The following is a 22,181-nucleotide window of genomic DNA, read 5'->3' as shown; positions in this document are numbered from 1 at the left end:
AAGTGGCAAAATCCCGGGCTACGATAAAGTCGAGCTCCAGCGGAATGGATGAGTTTTCGCTGAAACTCCTAAAAGCCACAAAAACGAGAGTCTTACCTGTCTTGACGCACCTTATCAACCTATCTCTGGATCTTGGAGTCTTACCTGAAGCACTAAAGATTGCAAGGGTGGTTCCTCTTCATAAAGGAGGGAAAAAACATGACCCATCGAATCAAAGATCTATATCTATTCTCTCATTTTTCTCCAAGTTATATGAGAAAGCGGTACATGTCCAGTTAAGCTATTATATTGAAAAGAATAAAATTCTAATGGAAAACCAATTTGGGTTCAAAAAAAGGACTATCTACGGATATGGCAGTCTGAAATTGATTGATTGGATTAATGATGCATTTGAAGCTGGTCTCATACCCGCAGCTTTTTTTTGCTGTTATTTTTTTTCTGTCTTCTTCTTGTCTTTTCCTCTTTCTCTTTTTCATTTCTTCCTTCATCAGTTGAGTTTCTTTTGTGTTGAGTAGCGCGATATGAATGTGGTTTTAATTAGCTGAGGGTGATAACCTTGCTTGCCTTTCCAAGCTTATTGCCATTCTTGGCAGGCGAATGGCGAATAGTGTTTGTTTTCTTTTTTAATAAACGTATATCATATTTATGCTTTTTAAATGTCTCATGATATTTTGTACGCTTCTTTGAACATTTCTTGTGACCATTCCTGTGTGAACATTTTTGCAAATTATCCTGCATCCGCTATCCGTGAGCCGTTTTACGTTAAAAAATTGCACGAGTCGGAACAAAAGGTAACGCGTTGATGCATCAAAACGCAGATGCAAAAAAGTACATTATGTGATATCGAGTCATATGACTAGAGGCCCCTAGTTTTAGAATTCCTTCCGATGTTATTTAATCTATTTTCGCATTGTATGTTTCATGTAAAACTTAAGTTGTTACACTGAGGAAAATTAAATAAAAAAATTTCAATTAAAAGTAAGGAGCAACATTAAAACTTGAAACAAACAGAAATTATTTCGCATTTGAGGTCGGCTGCTCCTTCCTCAACCCCTACCTCTTTACACACAGTTATTTAGTGCTTTAAAAAGCTTCTTTTCCAGTTCAAAAGCTCTTATATTTCAACAATGGTTACGAGCTCTGCTCTCCGTTGGGACATAATATTGTTTTTGTATTTTTTAAGCTGAATAAAGAAAAAGTTGAAGTTGAAGTTGAAGTTTGAACTAATTGGAAGTTTGAAGTTGAAGTAATTGGGACAAAAAAAGACAAAGCTGAGTTAGAAGGTCAAGAAGTTGAAATTATTCCGTATAAGAATACGGAATAATTTCTGTTTGCTTTTAATTTTAGTTTTACTCCTTGCTTTCCCTTGAAAAAAATGCTTGCTTTTCCTACTCAATTTTCCTTTAGTTCCTATTAAATTTTACTTTTAGTCCTTTGGTGTATAGACCAAAATATGATACGGAGAACCAATCCCATAAACTCCCGATTTCTTGCTGTTAAGTTTTCTATAGCAATAATTGTAAACTGATTAATTGTACCCCGCCTTTTCAGTTTTTCTACTAAAATTTTCGACAAAATTTGAATATTTATTCAAAATTTTCGATGAACAGTAAATTGTTGAATTAGTTCTTAATAATATTTTGACGACATAATTTTGGGTGAATGTAGAGGGGTATTATTGTTCATATGGATGGAAATTCTGGGTGACTTTTGATTTTCTAAGCGGCTGAATCCATCGCAACCCTTACACTAGGGTTTTCTGGTGTTTAAATACATTGTATACATATATTTACATACTTTGGAAAATTGTATAAAAATAGGGAAAGTGAATTATTACCATTTAAAATAGCTGAAAACAAAGCTCCTGTAAGCGCTCGCCAACCCTGCCCCCTAATAAATTTTCTGGCGAATCTCATGATACTCTTACTTCCCTTTTCACCTCTGTACTTCTATCAGTGTGAATATAATAGTTTATACCACATGGAAAAAGATTGTCACGATGGAAGGGGCATTATTGGAATGGCTTTATTGAAAATTCCTTATTTTCAGTAAATTTAAGTAATTTAAAATAATTTTCAATAACACTAATAGCCGAAAATAAAGCTTCTGTTAGCACTTGCCCCACCCCCCAATACATTTACTGGCAAGGCTGGAGATCCCTGCAACCTCCTTTTCCACCTCTGTGGCACAGTCAGTTTAAATTAACCATTTTATGCTACATAGAAAAAAGATTGTCGTAACGGGAGGGTCACTATTATCCCTCTCTCAGCAAGCAGAAGTAGAAACGCAAAACTCCACACTTCCGCACATAGGATCTTGAAACCTCCACAGTAGGTTTCTCTGGCGTGGCACATCTAATGTGCCATGCCAATGTGCTTTTCAATAATACCAATTGATTTTTTAGGGGTGTTTCAACCTTTTTTGAAAATCAGATAAATTTTCTCAGGTTTGTAGATTTGATCCATTGAACTTTATGAATTTTATATATCCAGAATCGACATAAAAAGTCTACTTTTTATATGAAATGTTATCAAAATTCCTTTTTTAGAGTTCCGGATACTATTTGCCTGAGTCGCTTCTTATTTACAGTTTGTTACTACGAACTGCTTGATCATTCTTCACCTGTTCCGTCTAGTCATCATGTGGATTCACTGGTAGTTACAGGAGGCTGGGGGAATCCCGACCTCCCAAGATTTTTCCGGCACCCTCATTCCTTGTTTTTGGGGGTTTTTCACTCTCTTTTAAAATTAATTAGTCAATTTGATCTTTAATTGACACCCGCGTCACATTGCCCCCTCCCCCTCCCCCTCCTTAGATTTTGCTTATTGGCGTCCTTGTCACATTGGCCGCACCCCCAGATTTTGTTCTAGATCCGCCTCTTCTTGGGAAGATGAGAACCTACTAATGGAGCAAGTTCCTCTTCAGATAACTTTACATTACTTTATTCCTTAAAAAAACATAGTTAAGCGGGAATGGTGAGGCTAAGATTTGAGCGATATTTTTTTTTTATAATAAAAACAGACCTTAGTTATAAAACTTAAAAGCCGAATTCAAAAGTTTAAATAAAGATTTTGAACTGCACGCAAAGGCAGATAATAATATAAATTAAAGCCAAAATTTTAAATTGTGAAACAACTGGATATAATACCCTGCAAGGTTATAACAGAATACCTATAGGTATCGTTCAATAAACGTTTTTGTTGAATTAAATATAAAAAAAACAACTTAAAACGAACAGATATTATTGCATATATGAGGGGCTCCCCCCTCTTCAATACCTCGCTCTTTACTCTAAAGTTTTGAATTTTGTTCCAATTCCTCAAGAATGACCCTTGAACCACAAAGACCGTTTAATTAGAATAAATAGCTCTTTTGAAAGTACTAAGAAAACTTTATCGTAAAGAGCTAGGTATTGACGAGGGGGCAAACCCCACATATACGTAGTAATTTCTGTTCGTTTTAAGCTTTAATTTTGCTCCTTACTTTCAGTTGAAAAAAAACTCGTTTTTTGTTCAATTTCCGATCGTTTTTTAAATAATACCAAGATATCTAGCTCCACCTCCACGGAAAATTCCCTCTTTTCATAGAAATATCCTCTGGACAATTCAATTCTGGCAAAAATATACCCCGGACAATTATCCTTAGCATCTCCAAGCGTAAAATTGAATCGGTAAAGAGAAAGCAAGACATATAAAGAAATTTTTTATAGAAATTCTAGCAAATTCAACCAGTGTAAAATTTTCCCTGAAAGATTCACCCCCCTGGAAACTTCTTTCTCCATGAAAAATTCTTCCAACAAAAAATTCCTCATTTCCTCCCACCTGAAAAATATATGCACACTTTCCAATAGCAAATAAACAATGGGCAAATTTGTAACTTAAAATCCTTTCCCCAGGGGCTTTAGGGGGTCATTTTATGTCCAAAGACATAGTTATTGGGCCTTTCAACTATGCTGAACAAAAAAGATCTCAAAATTTGATCGAACGATTTTGAGAAAAAAGTGGCCTAGGAGGGGGCCTAATTACCCTTCACTTTGTTTGGTCACATAAAAAGTGAAGTAGAAGTAGAATGAATCCTCTTTCGATGTTCTAGGACCACTGGGTCGGTACGATCACCCCTAGAAAAAAAAAATAAACACACATCCATGATCTTTCTTCTGGTAAAAATTACAAAATTCCACGTTTTTGTAGATATGAGCTTGAAATCTCTACAGTAGAGTTCTTTGATACACTGAATCTGACGATGTGTTTTTCTTCAGGACTAAACTCAATTAAAAGCTATATATTTTGTATCAGCATAATAAGCCAATTCTTTTGATATATCTATTGGTATCAAAATTCTGTTTTTTAGAGTTTCGATTACCATTGAGCCGGGTCGCTCTTTACTTACAGTTCCTTACCACGAACTGTTTGATTATCTATCAAAATCCAAATTGAGATCATTGAACTATTGATAGTTTTTTCTACGCTACCAAAAGTATTGTATTCATAAAACTTTACAGTTTCATGAAATTTAATTAAACAAATAGAAAAGGATTTTCAACTAAAGTAGGGAGCAAGTTTAAAACTTAAAATAAACATAAATTACTCTGTGTATAAGGGGGACTGCCACCTTCTCAGCACTTTGTTCATTAAACAAAAGTGGTTTAGTGCTTTGAATATGTTTCTTTTTTTATAATTGCACATTTTCTCAAAAATTTGGAAAAAACCAAGCTTCATAGGAAAGAGTAAGGAGCTAAGGTGAAGACAGCCCCCTTCATACAAAGAATATTTTCAAATAAGTTTCAAATCTATTTCTTGCTCTCACTTGAAAAACTCTTTTTTAATTTTTTTCTGTTTCTGTCTCTTTCTCTTTCTGTCTCTTTTTTTTCTGTTTGTTTTCCAAATCATATCCAGGCCTAACCAAGATATAATTTGAGGTACCGGTTCCTTTTGTCTTTGGTTAATTGCTTTTAAAATGTGTAAATCATTAATTGTACGTTTATTAGTATCGTCCTACGTTTAAATTTGCAATTTCAATTTCGGATAGAATTTGAATATAATTACAAAATTGACAATGAATTGTAATTTTGGTGAAAAGTCCTTGTAAATATTACTAGTAGAGAATTTTGGCTGGATGAAAAGTAGTATTATTGCTTGTATGGATGGAAATTCTGTGAGACTTTAGATCTTCTATATAACTGAAGCCATCACAAACTCTACAATAGGATTTTCGTATTGATAAATACATCTACATACATTCGTTTAAATGCGTTGAAGTACTTCATATAAATAGAAAAAGAAAAATATTACCATTTAAAATTGCTGAAAACGAAGTTCTAGCAGTATTTGCCACCCCAAAGAAATTTCCTGGAGGGGCTGATGATAACCCGCCTTGCCTTTTCCACCTCTGTTCTTTTAGATATGGGAATGTAACATTTTAGCTGTATAGAGAAGCATTTTAATCAATTTCTACCCCCCCCCCATACCTCTTTAAACAGTTATCTGAAGTCTCAGGAAGAGTAGTTTGTCTGAAGCAGTTTGTCCGTAAAATGTGCTTACGTAGGAATCTACCCTACCCTCACCTAAACAAGGACTCACCCCCTTATAATAGCTGATACGCATTTACAGATCACCAAACGTAGCGTAATTTCATTACAAATAAAGTGAATCAACTTGGTTGAATCCGGTACTGCCACCGTTTGGTCTTATTTCTTTTGCAACTGGGAAGCCTAAAATATAGTTATTGATACTTTTTAATCAATTAGCTTCTCAGAATTTTAAATTGATTGCAAATTCGTCCTCTTTGTGGTAAAGTCGCAGTTTGGTGCCCTAAACCACCTAAAATGTCCACCGACCACCACTGCTACTTTTGGCGTCTACCCCCCCCCCCCCCGAATATTTTTTGCCAGCACCCTTGTCTTTTCTTACTTACAACTCGTTGTCACGAAGTGTTTGATACACATTAGCAGTGTTTTATTTTTCGGCTTGACACCAAAATGGCATACGTAATGAAAATCAAAATTTTCTTTTCCTTATTAAATTGTATTGTTTTTCTTTCATGTTCTCCTTTCTTTGCAAACAAAATTCACAAGGAATAAGATTGAGATATTTATAAGCCAAGCAAACAATCTTCGGAAAATATTCGTCTTCCTCTTGAAGGTCAGCATCATCAGAAATCTGGAAAGGTTTATTCTCGCTAAGGGAAAGGGTTCGACTTTTTTCTTCTTTTGACCCACTGTTTGACACAAGTTTTCAAATAAAAGTCATCTCTTCTGTTTCGTCGACACATCTATGTTGCATAGAACAGAGCTCATTTTTCGGCATGACACCAAAATGGCATACGTAATGAAAATGAAAATTTTCTTTTCTACATTTAATTTTTTTGCTTTTGTTGCTTTTCATGTTCTCCTCTCTTTGCAAACAACATTCAGAGGGAATAAGATTGAGATATCTATAAGCCAAGCAAACAATCTTCGTAAAATATTCGTCTTCCTCTTCAAGGTCAGTATCATCAGAATTCTGGAAAGGTTTATTCTCGCTAAGACAAGAAGTTTGACTTTCCTTCGCTTTTTGACCAACTTTTACAATAAAGTCTAGCAAATTAAAAGCTTCTTGTCTGTTTTGTCGATACATCAGTGTTGCAACCAACAAGGCTCATTTTTTTGGTATGGCACCAAAAGAACAGAAAATCACAATTTTCTACAACTCATTAATTTTTATGTGTATTTGCTGCTTTTCATGTTCCCCCATTTTTGTAAACAACATTTAGAAGTAATAAGATCGAGGTGTCTATAAATCATGCAAACAATCTATATAGGTGGTACCGGCAAAAATTTAATAAAGCTGGTATTTCAAAAGAAGATTTTTTCTTAAGACTTTCATAATACTTGCTTTGTCAAATATTAATTTTGCAGGTTCTATTAACTATTGAAAATTCTCATTTTGGCTAAGTAATTCGTTGCTTCTAAGAATAAAAGAAGTGACGGTGAAGAGTATTTTAAGGAGCTGCTTTCTTGTTTGTTTCTCATACCCCAGAGGCAACAAAGTAAAAATGCTACAGGATGGGGACCATAGGAGGCTTTGCTAGTGGAAGGATTCGCGGAATAATTTTGTGTAGGCCTATATTTAGGAATATTTAGGACAGACAGAGCGCATCTACTTGACATATCCCCCACAAGAAAGTAACCATTATATGAGGGTGACCAAAAAAGTGTTTTGGAGGAGAGTAAGTCTGCAAGGAGTTTTCCAACAAAGAGGGAGAGGGATAGGAGGCCTATGTTTCAAAGATACTTTTATAAATTGTACTACAACAGAAATAGACGGAGTAAAAATATTTGCAATGTTGGGTGGGCCAAGGAGTTTGAGAAGTTTGTAAGGCTTGGAACTGGCTTTTTTGCCGAAAAGAAAAATAACCAACGTCATCTTGCGTTTGGTATTTCTGTTTATGTTATAGCCTACCCTAAACTGCTGTATACTTATCTTTTCCAGTACTTTAAATATTAGGGGTGTAAAGAAAGCAGAATGCTATCACCAGTGGGCCTACACGCTTAAAACCAACTATTGTAATTAAACACCATAGGCACCAATTGGAGGAGACCTGGTAGACCCCCTAGCTTTTGAAAATACCTTTTAAGGAATGTTGATAGTATGGTAGTTTCAATGAAAAGTCCTGTTTAGATTTAACTAATTCCAAATTTTAAGATTAATTTCAGAAAAGTAGAATTTTGTAGACTTGGGAGAAAATACCCCCTATGGACGAATTTAGAGCAAAGTCTTGTAGATGGGTACCGTCACAAGGTCACAATGTGGTGTCAGTAATTGACTAAATTGACAAACTTATTTTAAGAAAAAGAGCGAAAAACAGAAAAAAAGAGGAATAAGGGTGTCATAAAAATCTTGTGGCTTGAGTTTCCGCGAATCCTTAATCCACCAGTGCCCCCTCCACTTTCTAGCGAATTGGCTGCACTTTAAATTACCAAGATTTTTTCAGGTTAATCTAGGCGTCCTGGGTCCAAACCAAATTTATACTCAAAATCATCCTCGAAAAAAAAAGAAAAATTTGATTAATTATCAACTTACAGAAAAGCTTTAGTTATATAACATTGTAGAATAATTGTATAGTATATCCAATTGTCTAACTTTTAAGTGAAGTCTCCATGGACTACACTTTCAGCAACGCTGGCAGTTTTCCATTTCGATCTTCGTAAAGGCTTGTTTAATCAAAGCTTTTTTATAATTACCCTATTCATTAAGATAACCTCGTTCGAATTCATTCCTCTATTTCTAAATGATATTAACTGTGGCGTTGCTAAGGACAATAGGCAAACTTTTTCCGTTTTACTAAGGAATGATTTCTCTTTTATCCAATCAGGGTTGCAGCAGTAGCTGCAACCCAGTGAAGGACAAACCGCCAAAACTGAAACCGCCTTTGGCTGAAACCGCCAAAAATCCTATAAATGAAACTTACTGTCCCTTAATAAAAAGGAAAATCACTTGTTTCAATTACCAACTTAAGGAGTGATAAGAACTTGTTACAGTAGCAAGTTTTATCAGTACTTAATTTGTCTGTGAGGCGATGACGCAAATTAAAAAAAAAATTAGGAGGAGGGGGAGGACAAAACTTATTTTCCAAAATCTAGGGGGGCAATTATGTTTTTTTATACTTTATTTTCCAATGGAAACACCAAAAAAGGATATATTTCAATAAAATCACCAAAACTAATGTTTTATAAATATATGTGGAAAGTCATCCTGTGCCCTCCCACCAATTGGCACCTTTGTTTGTTTTTTGGTTTTTGTTTGTATTTCTTTTTCTCGTTGGTATACGAGCTCTGCTCCCCCACCACCGAATATAAAATTGTGTGATTTATTGCTATAATAATAAAGAACCTTCAACAATGGACAAGGGAAAAATTAATCTTTAATAAAACAAGAAGCGTTTATCTATCGTCTGTCAGTTAACCAAAATTAGCATCATTCTTTAATAAAATATCTGAGGAAAGAAAAAAGAAAGAAAAAATCCGCATATGCAGAATATCGTGGTTGCAGCCACTTTTCTTGATTTTCAAGCTAATATATTTTGCTTATTGTTCAAGCCAAAAAACGGTAAGTTTCCTATATTGAGGTTTTGGACAAAGCGGCTCTAATAGCACACTTCTTGTTTTGATTTGACTCTATTTTTAGGAGCTATGGATTGTTATACGTTTTAGTATTGGAGGTGATCGTCCATTACTAGGCTGCTAGCTACTGCTGCAATCCAGATGCATTTTTTAGCATGGGACGTGATCGTCTCTTACTAGGCTGCTTGCTATCGATATAACTCAGATCAGTTTTTACTATGGGATGTTATCGGGTCTTATCGTGTTGCTAGCTATTGTTGCAATCTGGACTAGCTACAGTTGCAACCCAGATTACAAATAGGAAAAAGCTTATGGCTTTTTTTTAGTTGGAATAGTAAGACACGATTCTCAATTTGGCACAATACGCAAAATAAGCAATTTTTCAAAATAAACTAATATTATCTTAACTTTCAGTTACTATCTGCCTTGGTTTCTTCTTTACGAGGTTTCAGCTGTATCCGATGAAACTTACATTGTCCCCGTTTACAATGAAATAAATCGATTCACTATGTATTTTTTGTATTATCTTGTCTGAATATAAACGTGTATAAATTGCTTCAATTATTACATCATATTAAAACTTACAATTATAACACCATTCATCAAGCATAGGGAGTGTAATGACTATTTTTTGCTATTTTTGCCAAAAAATGGCTATTTTTATTTTTTTGGCCGATTTTTTGGCGATATTTTGGCAGATTCAACAGTATGACAAAATATGGATACACAATTACATTGGTATACACTTTTGTGTATACTAATGTGGAATTCCAATTCCAATTGTGGAAAAAGTGTGCAACTTCTTGACACAGTGGCTGCATGAAAATGACCGTTTATTAGTACGGCTGCACGAAGAATTTTTGGGAGGGATGGGATAAATGCGGCAATTTTTTTCAAACAGAAAGAACAAGGGGCTCTTTAGCTTGGTTTTTCAGACCTTCATCATGAGAGTAATTTCTGGCGGGAATCTGGTATTTCCACCTCGATCGTCATCAATGATCTTCCTTGACTTCCTTGAATCATGTTCTTCTTCTGCCAGCTTTTTACAGCTAAGATGAACAGAATACAATTCTTGTGAGTGTCGGCTGTTAGAAAAAGGAAGTTATTTGTACTGATACCTAGAGACACCAACTTTCTAATAAACTTTCTTTAAGACAATACGCAGCGGGTTCAAACGCTAGAATGAAAAAAACAATCCTCTCTACCTCTGTCATATTTATGCTAGTATTTCTGTTTGCAATAAGGTATTTCCACCTTGCTCATCATCGATGATCTTGTAGACCTACTTGGATTATGTTGGGCAGTTTTCTACCAGCTGTTCCTCAAATGAAAGCCACTGAGTTGTTCATCTGTGACCAAAATTTCTAAGCCAATCGATTGGTACAAGCTCTGACGCTGTCCTCCTTGGCGTCTCTTCCAGGAGCTAACTGGCTCACCCTGAAGTATTTTGCGAGGTAGGTACTCCAGAGGTTTCCATAATACACTGCCCAACCCTTCCAAACGCTGTTCTGTAATAATGAGCACAACACCCATTCGAATGTTGTGTGTTCAGCGTAAATCTGCGTTAGAGATAGGATCAAGTAGTTATTGTTGAGAATTCCTTGTAGACAGGTATACTCGAACCATCTTCAGTGTATTTTCATGCTGTGGCTTTGCTACCCATATTTAATATCCGTAAAGAAGAACGGTGCAGACCAGTGCCATGGAAATTTGGACGCTTGTTCAGACACTGACTTCGTGGCAATTCCACAGAGGTTTCTGATGGGAGGCAAGGGCTGTCTGCGTTTTCTTTATTCTCTGTTGGATATCAGCGTTGGAAGATCCGTCCCTAAAGATCTCGGAGCTTAAATATTAGAAACAATTGACTTGTTCCACCAGAGCATGGTTGACAGCTAGCGAAAATGGTTCTTTGTGGTTAATAGCCAGGAATTTTGTTTCATCTGTGCTAACTTTCAAACTAATCAGATCTGCCCAGGTCACCACACCATCAAGCATGTTTTGGGCATCTTCAGGGTTTGAGAGGAGGCCAAAATCATCCGCGTAATTGAGCAGTGAAAGATTCTTTCCAATTTGAACTCCTAGATCACGTATAGTGCATTTTTGCACAGGTACCAGTAGAAACTGCTTTGATTTGAGGGGATGGGGGCTAGGCCTATAATATGTTTTCAAAAGGGTCATAGCTTCTATAAAATTTGTTTAAGAAGTACTCAAGTTCTTCTCGAATATAAAAAATGATTTCATTTTTACCACATTTTTGAATTCAAAGTAGAGGGTTGCTTGATCTATAATTCCTCCTCCCGACACACTTGACCGTTTCAGATAATCAAGATAATGTCGAAACTGATTTTAACTTACTGTATTGAAAGAATCCGTCAACGACTCCAACTTCCTCAAAACTTTTCTGCTGCAAGCAATTTTGTTAAAGGTGCGACATGCGGCAGTCATACAGCTAGCCATAGATCTTATAGTATCTCTGCCAGATATTTGTGTATTTAGTATATTATGAATATATGATTGAAAAACAAATGAATGCTAACTAACAGCTCATTTCAGGACAAAGTAGCCCGTGACTAACAAAAACAGTAAATTTGTGTCAGTAACTCAGCTACATTTGCCTCAGGTATGATGAATATAGATAGAGAAGGTGGTGCGAGAGGCAGGATTAAACATCGTCCCCGGAGTTGCAGGTGAGTTTTGTTTTAAATTGATCAAACAGTTCGTGGTAACGAACTGTAGTAAGGAGCGACCCGGCTCAATAGTAACCAAAACTCTAAAGAATTGAATTTTGATATCAATAGCTACATCAAAAGAATCGCATTTCAATGCTGATTTTAAATATATAAGTTTCATCAAGTTTAGTCCTACCCATCAAAAGTTACGAGCCTGAGAAAATTTGCCTTATTTATGAAAATAGGGGGAAACATCCCCTAAAAGTCGTAGGATCTTAACGAAAATGACACCATCAGATTCAGCGTATCAGAGAACCTACTGTAGAAGTTTCAAGCTCCTATCTACAAAAATGTGGAATTTTGTATTTTTTGCCAGAAGACAAATCACGGGTGCGTGTTTATTTGTTTGTTTGTTTTTTTTGTTGTTTTTTTTTCCCCAGGGGTCATCGTATCGACCAAGTGGTCCTAGAATGTCGCAAGAGGGCTCATTCTAACGGAAATGAAAAGTTCTAGTGCCCTTTTTAAGTGACCAAAAAATTTGGAGGGCATCTAGGCCCCCTCACACACTCATTTTTTTTTCCCAAAGTCAACGGATCAAAATTTTGAGATAGCCATTTTGTTCAGCATAGTCGAAAACCATAATAACTATGTCTTTGGGGATGACTTACTCCCCCACAATCCCTGGGGGAGGGGCTGCAAGTTACAAACTTTGACCAGTGTTTACATATAGTAATGGTTATTGGGAAGTGTACAGACGTTTTCAGGGGGATTTTATTTTATTTGGGGGTGGGGCTGAGGAGAGGGGGCTATGTTGGAGGATCTTTCCTTGGAGGAATCTGTCATGGGGGAAGAAAAATTCAATGAAAAGGGCGCAGGATTCTCTAGCATTACTATAAGAAAACAATGAAAAATAAACATGAAAACGTTTTTTCAAATGAAAGGAAGAAGTAGCATTGAGACTTAAAACGAACAGAGATTATTACGCATATGAGGGGTTCTAAAAATACTTTAGCATAAAGAGCGAGGTATTTAGGAGGAGATAAATACCTTGCTCTTTATGCTAAAGTATTTTTAGTAATTTCAACTATTTATTCTACGGCCTTTCTGATTCAGGGGTCATTCTTAAAGAATTGGGACAAAACTTACGATTTAGTGTAAAGAGCGAGGTATTAACGAGGGTACAAACCCCCTCGTATACATAATAAAAATAAAAGGTTATGAAAGTTTGTTACGTAAGTTAATTCTTCAGTTACGCATATTTTTACTAATAAAAACGTTCGTTAAAATTAAAAGTTCTAGTTGCCTTTTTAAGTAACCGAAAAATTACAGGGCAACTAGGCCTCCTTCCTCACCCCTTATTTCTCAAAATCATCTGATCAAAACTAAGAGAAAGCCATTTAGCCAAAAAAGGAATTAATATGCAAATTTCATTTTAATAATTTATGTGCGGAGAGCCAAAACCAAACAAGCATTAATTCAAAAACGTTCAGAAATTAAATAAAAAAAAACTAATTTTTTTAGCTGAAAGTAAGGAGCGACATTAAAACTTAAAACGAACAGAAATTACTCCGTATATGAAATGAGTTGTCCCCTCCACAATCCCTCGCTCTTTACGCTAAAGTTTGACTTTTTGCCACAATTCTACTTTTTAAAACAATTAAAAGCTTTAGCGTAAAGAGCGAGGGATTGCGGAGGGGACAACCCATTTCATATACGGAGTAATTTCTGTTCGTTTTAAGTTTTAATGTCGCTCCTTACTTTCAGCTAAAAAAAATAGTTTTTTTTTTATTTAATTCAGATTCAGAATTGATTCAGAACAATGCGTTTATAATAACAATAATATTTTATTCTAAACACTTGGCTCAATGTAACATTTTACTAGACGTAACCAACTTTTGTTCTTAAAGAATTAACACTAACATAACATCAATTAGGGCTTTTTTCGCCGGATGCGAATATTGACAGAAAGGGGTTTAAATATGTTCATGCTGGTTTTTCCTAGTTTTGTTTTTCTTTATGATTTTTTATCGTTGCTTCTTACGTTTTACATTTTGCATTTGAATAGTTTTTATATTAATCTTGATCTTTTTCTCTTGGCGATTTAGTGTAAGGTAAAAGTTATAATGTTAGTTACTACACCGCAGCAAGACCCCAATAGATTTCGCCTCCTAGCACACTCACTTCTTTTAATGAGAAGTTGATAACTTGTAAATTTTTCGCATAAACAAACTAAACTAAACACGAAAACGTAAATACACAGCTATCTTTCCATAATTGAGCACTAGGCTTTAGCTAATTGGTAGCCCTAATTAAAAAAAATGTTGGCGTAGGCGAGGGAAATGCATTTTTCAACATCCAAGGGGAAAACTTCTGTTTTCAATGAAAATGCCGCAGAAGAAAATATTTTTTAATAAAAATACCAACAAAAAAGGTATTTATTGAATTCTTGAGCAAGAATTGCCCCCCTTCCCAAGAATTTTCCAGCCCATCCCCTCTCATTTTGCGATTGTAATTGTTTTCGATTGTTTTCAGTGAAAATGCAAAAAAAAAGTATTTTTGAAATCTAGAGCCCCCCTTTCCACCTCAATTGGCACCACTGGTTTTGAGCAAGCTCAAGCTTAGTTGTGTCAGTGCCACTTGGTGGAGGCGAGGGAAAGGCGTTTTTCAATATCCAAGGGGACAACTTTTGTTTTCAATAGAAATACTAACAAAAAGGTATTTATTGAATTCTTGAGCAAGAATTGCCCCCCTTCCCAAGAATTTTCCAGCCCATCCCCTCTCATTTTGCGATTGTAATTGTTTTCGATTGTTTTCAGTGAAAATGCAAAAAAAAAAGTATTTTTGAAATCTAGAGTCCCCCTTCCCACTTCAATTGGCACCACTGGTTTTGAGCAAGCTTAGCTTAGTTGCATCAGTGCCACTTATCTGGAATTATCTAGCTTTAGTTTAAGGTCTTTAATTTTTGTGACAAATGTCACAAAATAAACGCTGAAGTGGAAAGACAATGCCACCTATGCACAATTGAGTACCTGGCTCTATTAGCCTTTTATAAAGACGTACTTGGTTTAATTTCTTTTTTTCATACGGGTAAACCTCCATAAAATTACATTTTCCCTGCATGGCAAATTCCCTGATCGCTTTCTAGAATGATTAAATAAATCGCGTGTTTCCTATGTCTGGAATAGTTGACAACCGGGAGAGAAAATCAATTGAACTTACAACCGAAGGAACATCGCAAATTTACATGGTATTCGCCAACATGAGTACTAATTTTAAGTCTGAAAGAAACATCTGAGTCACTGTTATCTTTTCATATTAAGTGATTAACTTTATTAGGCTTTCATAAAACATATTTAATTGCTTTCAACACTTTCGCTTTACGGAGCAGCTGCTTTCCGGTCAATAGAATTATCGCATTCAAATAGCCTAATTGCCTTTACTTCTCAGATTATTAAATCAGTGACGTCACTTAGTTGACACGGACTAAATAAGGAAGGTAAACCATAGTTTTAAGCCACATTGGGAGTTGATTGCTTGGATTGAGGACGTTTGATACCATAAAGGATCCCCCTATCTTGTCCATTATAAACTTTTCTAGTTCATTTGGCCAATGCATTGATTGGGTGGTCTCGCCGTAACTTAAATAGATTCGAAAAAAAAGAATAAACGGCAGAAAACTAAAATCAGAAACCTATTTTCCAAAAAAGTCTTAGAAAAAACAATTAATTTCCGTTTTGTGTCGGAGATTGAGAAATTCAAATTTAATGAAACTAAAATCATTAGAAACAATAATTTTCTTTTTTGATTGAACAGGGCAGAATTACTACTACTACTACTACTACTACTACTACTACTACTACTACTACTACTACTACTACTACTACTACTACTACAACTACTACTACTAATAACTCACTGCAGCACCAGGCCGCCTGAGGCCAACACAGCTACGCACGCTCTTCCTCCAACCTAATCTATTTAAAGCCTCTTTCTTTACACCCTCCCAGGAAGTTCCCATTTCCTTTAAATCTTTATTTATGACATCTTCCCAACCCAGAAAAGGACGACCTGCTTTCCGTGTAGCCCCAGACGGTTGGCCAAATAGGACAATCTTCGGTAATATGTCATCCTTCATCCGTAGAACGTGGCCTAGCCATCTCAACCTTTCTTTCATTATAGCCCTAGAATGCGGGATTGAACCACACTTTTCGTACAACCTACTTTTTGAAATACGGTCAGTCAGCCGGGTACCCAGAACAATCTGTAGGCAATTTCCCTGGAAAACATCTAGTAAATTTTCATCTGCTTTTCGGAGTGCCCATGCTTCAGAGCCATATTTGACCACTGTCATCACTGTAGCTCCCAATATTTTAATCTTGGTTTGTAGACTTATCTTTCGATTCTTCCAAACTTTTTTTAACTGTGAAAAAACACCCTGAGCCTTAGCTATTCTACTTTTAACATCTTCACTGCTCCCACCATCTTTACTAATAATGCTACCAAGGTAATTGAAGCTCCCAACCTGATCAATCTTTTCGTTACCTAATGTCACCTGTTCATCTTCACTTATTCCTAGCCTTAGTGACTTAGTCTTCTTAACGTTAATTTTCAAGCCTATTTTAGCACCCTGAACTCGCAAAACCTCCAAAAATTCATTCATTTTGCTCACACTTTCATCTAATATGCTTAAATCATCAGCATAATCTAAGTCCAGGAGCGTTTTTCCTCCCCATTTGATTCCATGGTCTCCAATTGCCTTTCCTGTGCTCCTTAAGACAAAGTCCATCAAAATGATCCATATAAAGGGGGATAGACACAACCCTGCTTAACTCCTGATTTAATACAAAACCAGTTGCTAACCTCATTTCCTACCTTAACCGCAGCAGTATTATTCTCGTACATAGAACAAATCACTTTAATGTATTTTTGTGGTATACCATATAAGGATAAGACCTATGCTAACGCTCTTCTATCAACAGAATCAAAAGCTTGCTCATAATCGATAAAACTGAGGACCAAAGGTGTTTGACAACGAAGGGACTTCTCAATTATTATCCTAAGAGTGAAAACATGGTCGACACATCCTCAACCTTTTCTAAAACCGCATTGTTCTTCCCTTAAAACTTTGTCTACAGCATGTCTCAGTCTAAAAATTATCATATTACTCAGTAATTTGCTACCTACAGAAACCAGACTAATCCCTCGATAATTACGACACTCACTCTTGTCACCTTTCTTATACAGTGGTTTAATTAAGGTTTTCCTAAAATCATTGGGTACTTCCCCTTTTTCAAAAATCATGTTCATAATCTTCAGTAGCTTATTCCTAACCTCGGAGCCACCATATTTAAGAAACTCATTAATCATATTATCAGCACCTGGGGCCTTATTCCCATTTTAAAATTCAAAAAAGGACAATAGTCAATTATTTTTTAAATTAATTCTGAAATTTAATTTGGAATTTTCGAATTAAAATTCAAAACTAGACAATAGTCTAGTACACTTGCATTGAAAACATTAAAAATCACTCCAAAATAAGTATCAAACAGTTCGTGGTAACGAACTGTAGTAAGGAGCGACCCGGCTCAATAGTAACCAAAATTCTAAAAAATGGAATTTTGATACCAATAGCTACATCAAAAGAATCGCATTTTAATGCTGGTTTTAAATATATAAGTTTCATCAAGTTTAGTCTTACCCATCAAAAGTTACGAGCCTGAGAAAATTTAGGTTATTTTAGAAAATAGGGGGAAACGCCCCCTAAAAGTCATAGAATCTTAACGAAAATCACACCATCAGATTCAGCGTATCAGAGAACCCTACTGTAGAAGTTTTGAGCTCCTATCTACAAAAATGTGGAATTTTGCATTTTTTGCCAGAAGGCAGATCACGGATGCGTGTTTATTTGTTTTTTTGTTTTTTTTTGTTTTTTTTTGTTTTTTTTCCCCAGGGGTGATCGTATCGACCCAGTTGTCCTAAAATGTTGCAAGAGGGCTCATTCTAACGGAAATGAAAAGTTCTAGTGCCCATTTTAAGTGACCAAAAAAATTGGAGGGCACCTAGGCCCCCTCCCACGCTAATTATTTTCCCAAAGTCAACGGATCAAAATTCTGAGATAGCCATTTTATTCAGCGTATTCGAAAAACCTTATAACTATGTCTTTGGGGACGACTTACTCCCCCACAGTCCCCGTGGGAGGGGCAACAAGTTACAAACTTTGACCTGTGCTTACATATAGTAATGGTTATTGGGAAGTATACAGGCGTTTTCAGGAGGATTTTTTTGGTTTGGGGGAGGGGTTGAGAAGAGGGGGATATGCTGGGGGAACTTTCCTTCGAGAATTTGCAATGGGAGAAGAAAATTTCCATGAAGGGAGAGCAGGATTTACTAGCATTATTTAAAAAAAAAAAACAATTAAAAAATAAAAGTGAAAAAGCTTTTTCAGCTGGAAGTAAGGAACAGCAATAAAACTTAAAACAAACAGAAATTATTACCCATATGAGGGGCTCACCTCCTTCTAATACCTCGCTCTTTACGCTAAAGTATTTTCGGTAATTTCAACTACTTATTCTACGGCTTTTGTGATTCAGGGGGTCATTCTTAATGAATTGGGATAAAATTTAAGCTTTAGTGTAAAGAGCGAGGTACTGACGATGGGGCGAATCCCCTCATATATGTAATAAAAACATGAGAATACAAAAGTTCTTTACGTAAGCTAATTTATAAGTTAGGTAAATCTTTTACCAATAAAAAGATTCGTAAAAAATTAAAAGTTCTAGTTGCCTTTTTAATTAACCAAAAAATCGGGGGGCAACTAGGCTTCGTCCCCCGCTCTTTTTTTCTCAAAATCATTCGATCAAAATTATGAGAAAGCCATTGAGCCAAAAAAAAAATATACAAATTTCGTTTTGATTATTCCTCTGCGGAGAGCCAAAATCAAAACATGCATTGATTCAAAAACGTTCAGAAATTAAATAAAAAAAACAAGTTTTTTCAACTGAAAGTAAGGAGTGACATCAAAACTTAAAACGCACAGAAATTACTTCGTATATGAAAGAGGCTGCTTCCTCATCAACGCCCCGCTCTTTACGCTAAAGTTTTTTACTGTTTTAGAAAGAAGAATTGAGAGAAAGAGTCAAACTTTAGCGTAAAGAGCGGGGCGTTGATGAGGAAGCAGCCTCTTTCATATACGAAGTATTTTCTGTGCGTTTTAAGTTTTGATGTCACTCCTTACTTTCAGTTGAAAAAACTTGTTTTTTTTATTTAATTTCACTGAATAAATTGACAGCTTTAGATTTTCTTTGTTATGCTAACCGCCTTTACTAAAATCTTTTCGGACACGGAATCCATATTATTATGCTGTATGTGCATTCAATAGACATCGTATTTATTGACAATTAGTCAGAGATTACGTTTTTTTAAACGAGTTTCTTGTTAGCTTTTCAAACTGGTTACTCATTTAAAATTCCCAACCAATTTTTATCAAAACTGCTGTGGTGTTGGGAAATTTCGCTATGGGGTCCTCTGTCTTTGAGACTGTCAACCAAAGCTGAAACTCGTAAGACCACATTTATGGTATCTAACGTCCTTAAAACAGAAATGGAATGATTTTCTAATGTGACATGTAGTTAACCACGGTATTACTGCCAATAAGTGACATTTACACTGGGTTTGGGCTTTGGTATTGGCCCTCCTTTGAATAACAATATTTTTAACATACCATAAATGCTATTTAATATATTTCGCGTAAATTATACTTTTTGTCATTTTTTTTTCTGCCCCCTCCTTGAGCACCACCCTTCTCATGTACACCACCCGTAGCTGCAATTAAAAGAGAGTTTGCCTTAGTGAATTAGGTGAATAATTTCTTGGAACACACTGCTTTTCCATTTATAAGAAAAATAAATGGATAGATTATAAATAAATAAATAAATTATAAAAATAATTTATAAAATAAATTTAAGAGAGAAAAAGGGGTTTAATTTAAATCAAGCAGTGACAAACGTACTAAAAACAAAAGCAACGACAAAATATTAATGAATAAAAATTTTTTGAATGTTTCGACTCCACATCCGGGAGCCTTTATCAATGAAAAAAAAAGAAAATGAAAAAAAGTTAATCATCTAAAGAAAAAGAACAATACAAGCAAGAGAAAAAAAATAACAGACAAAGTAAAAAAATAAAAATCACATTTAACAAAACTTCCAAAGTACAGGAAAATTATAATCACAGAAAAGACCCCAAAATCTTTAGGTAATGTTCCTCTATAAGATCGAATTGGCAAATAGATCTATTAAAAATAAATATTTAAACCGGCAAACCGGTTTATGCGGTATATCTACATATGACAAACTGATTTATCCGGTATATCTAGATATGACAAACTGGTTAACGAAACTTATGCATTATAAATTGGGTGATTTTTTTTATTTGTAAGTTTAGCCACCATCCGTTGACTCCTGCCAGCATTGACTTCATTCCGACTTTTGCCTACACGGTTGTCACCTGTTCGAGGAGTATCATGTAAATGACTACTGTTAGAAAACTTTACCTACCCCTTAATTGAACTATTATAAATTGAACTAGTTGTAAAATCTCCTTCATCTCTATTAATACTAATACCCCTATAGATGATTTTTTTTTTTAATTTCATTAGTTTCTCTAAAGCTTTTCAAGAAACCTATAAACGTCTCTGCAATTTTTGTTTGGTCAAATAATATAAAATGATGAGGATAATAATAAGTCAAAACTTATTATGAACAGGAAAGTACTTTATTTGAATAAAACTGTTACTAATGTGATGGACGACTGCGAAATCCAAATTTAAATATAACTAGACCTACGTTGCGATCAAAGGCTATTCCTCAGCGTTGAAAAAACAACAATAACAAAAGAATAGCGAAAGAAGGGACTAAATGAACTTTGCAGCCAGTTGAACTTTATCCTTTTCAATCGTAGACATCGTGACGGATCAAGACTTGGAAGAACATCTTATATAATATAGCTGGTATTATAAAGCTATCCGTAACTTTTCAGGATCAAAATACCATAGATGACACTCTGTTAATTATCACTGGAACCAACTATGTCTTATCATCAAATACACTGGAAACAAATAATAGGTACACCAAATAGCAAAATTTGCGAACCCCTCACTGCCGAAGATGATTATGAGCTAACAGCTGACCTTTCCTTACAAGTCCCCTACATGTCTCACAATTAGTATCGGCTTATTTTTGGTTTTAGTGTGTACCCTACTACTGAAGTTATCAACCCCTTGAAACTTTCAAACTAGTATATCTCATGAAGAAATTTTTGTATCAAAGAATGAATGACATATACTTTGATCAGCTCATCAAGAGCTATCGATTGCCGTCGAAAACAAAATTCTATCTGTCTTAGTTCAAAAGTTGATTTTTTGCCGTAGGCCAACTTTCTAACGTCACCACTTAGAAAGGAGCAAAGGATAAGCTCCAATTTCTTTAGCAATGACAGACAATTACAGACAATTAAAAAAACCCACAAGTACAGACAATTAGATTATCGAACAGATTCAGGGTTTCTATTTGGAGGAGAGTCCAGGGGATCACAACCGTCCTATAGTTAACTCGTCTGTGATAATTAAAAGTGTGACATATGCCATTTTGGTCGAGAATGATTTATGTAAGTGTCGTGGGTAAACTCAGCACGAGGAATCGAATGATGCAATCTGAATTGTCCTATCGTGTACCGTTATTAAGATAAAAAAGGGACAAGCGCCAGTTTTGACAGAAGAGGATAATCTTATAGAGCTATAGCTTAATATGGGCCTAATTTACAAAAAAGACGGATGTCGTAGTTTTAATTAAAACAGCCGAATTAAGGTTGAGAGAAATGTTTATAATATTATAGTATTGTTTATGTTTATTGTATTATAGTATTGTTTATATTTATTATAGTATGTTTATGTTTTTGTCTGTTGTTAACATTGTTGCAGCTTTAAATGCGTCAAAGATAAAAGTTGCAACTTTGAACAATGGGACTCTCTTTGGTCCATTCACTTACACAGAAATATATTTTGGAGAACGCTCAACACTCATCAACACTATTTGGAGAGCGCTGGAACAAATGTCAAAAAACTAAAAACTTGACAATATTTGCAAAATATTCGAAATTATATGACAATTTTCAATATTCTGTAGAAGTTTGTCGGCTGGGGATATGACTTGAAGCCCTCTACCCTGCGCACTTGCATACTGGACCCAAGGTCTTTCTAGGGGGGGGGAGGGTTAATGGTTTTCTTAACCTTTATGCTCTGTTGTTATTGCAAATAGCCCCTGAATATCAGACTAAATAATTGCTTAATTGGAATTTCTTATGCTTGAAATTTGTCAAGAGGAAAATTAGAAAGCTTAGCATCTTGGCAACCAGCC

The 22,181-nt window shown here is 35.3% G+C and overlaps 1 long non-coding RNA gene across 3 annotated transcripts in view; it reads left to right on the top strand.

The window, feature by feature from the left end:
- LOC136038261 (uncharacterized) overlaps window positions 1–22,181 on the top strand; it is an 84,493-nt gene that overhangs the window by 24,036 nt on the left and 38,276 nt on the right. For all 3 annotated transcript variants that reach the window (XR_010620163.1, XR_010620161.1, XR_010620162.1), the window contains exon 3: window positions 11,654–11,787. This is a non-coding gene — a long non-coding RNA (uncharacterized LOC136038261). The remainder of the gene's footprint in view (window positions 1–11,653; window positions 11,788–22,181) is intronic.

The sequence above is a fragment of the Artemia franciscana genome, chromosome 17, assembly GCF_032884065.1.
Source record: "Artemia franciscana chromosome 17, ASM3288406v1, whole genome shotgun sequence".
Classification (NCBI taxonomy): domain Eukaryota; kingdom Metazoa; phylum Arthropoda; class Branchiopoda; order Anostraca; family Artemiidae; genus Artemia; species Artemia franciscana.
The sequence above is the reverse complement of the archived record's forward strand: the minus strand, read 5'-3'. Positions and strand labels throughout refer to the sequence as shown.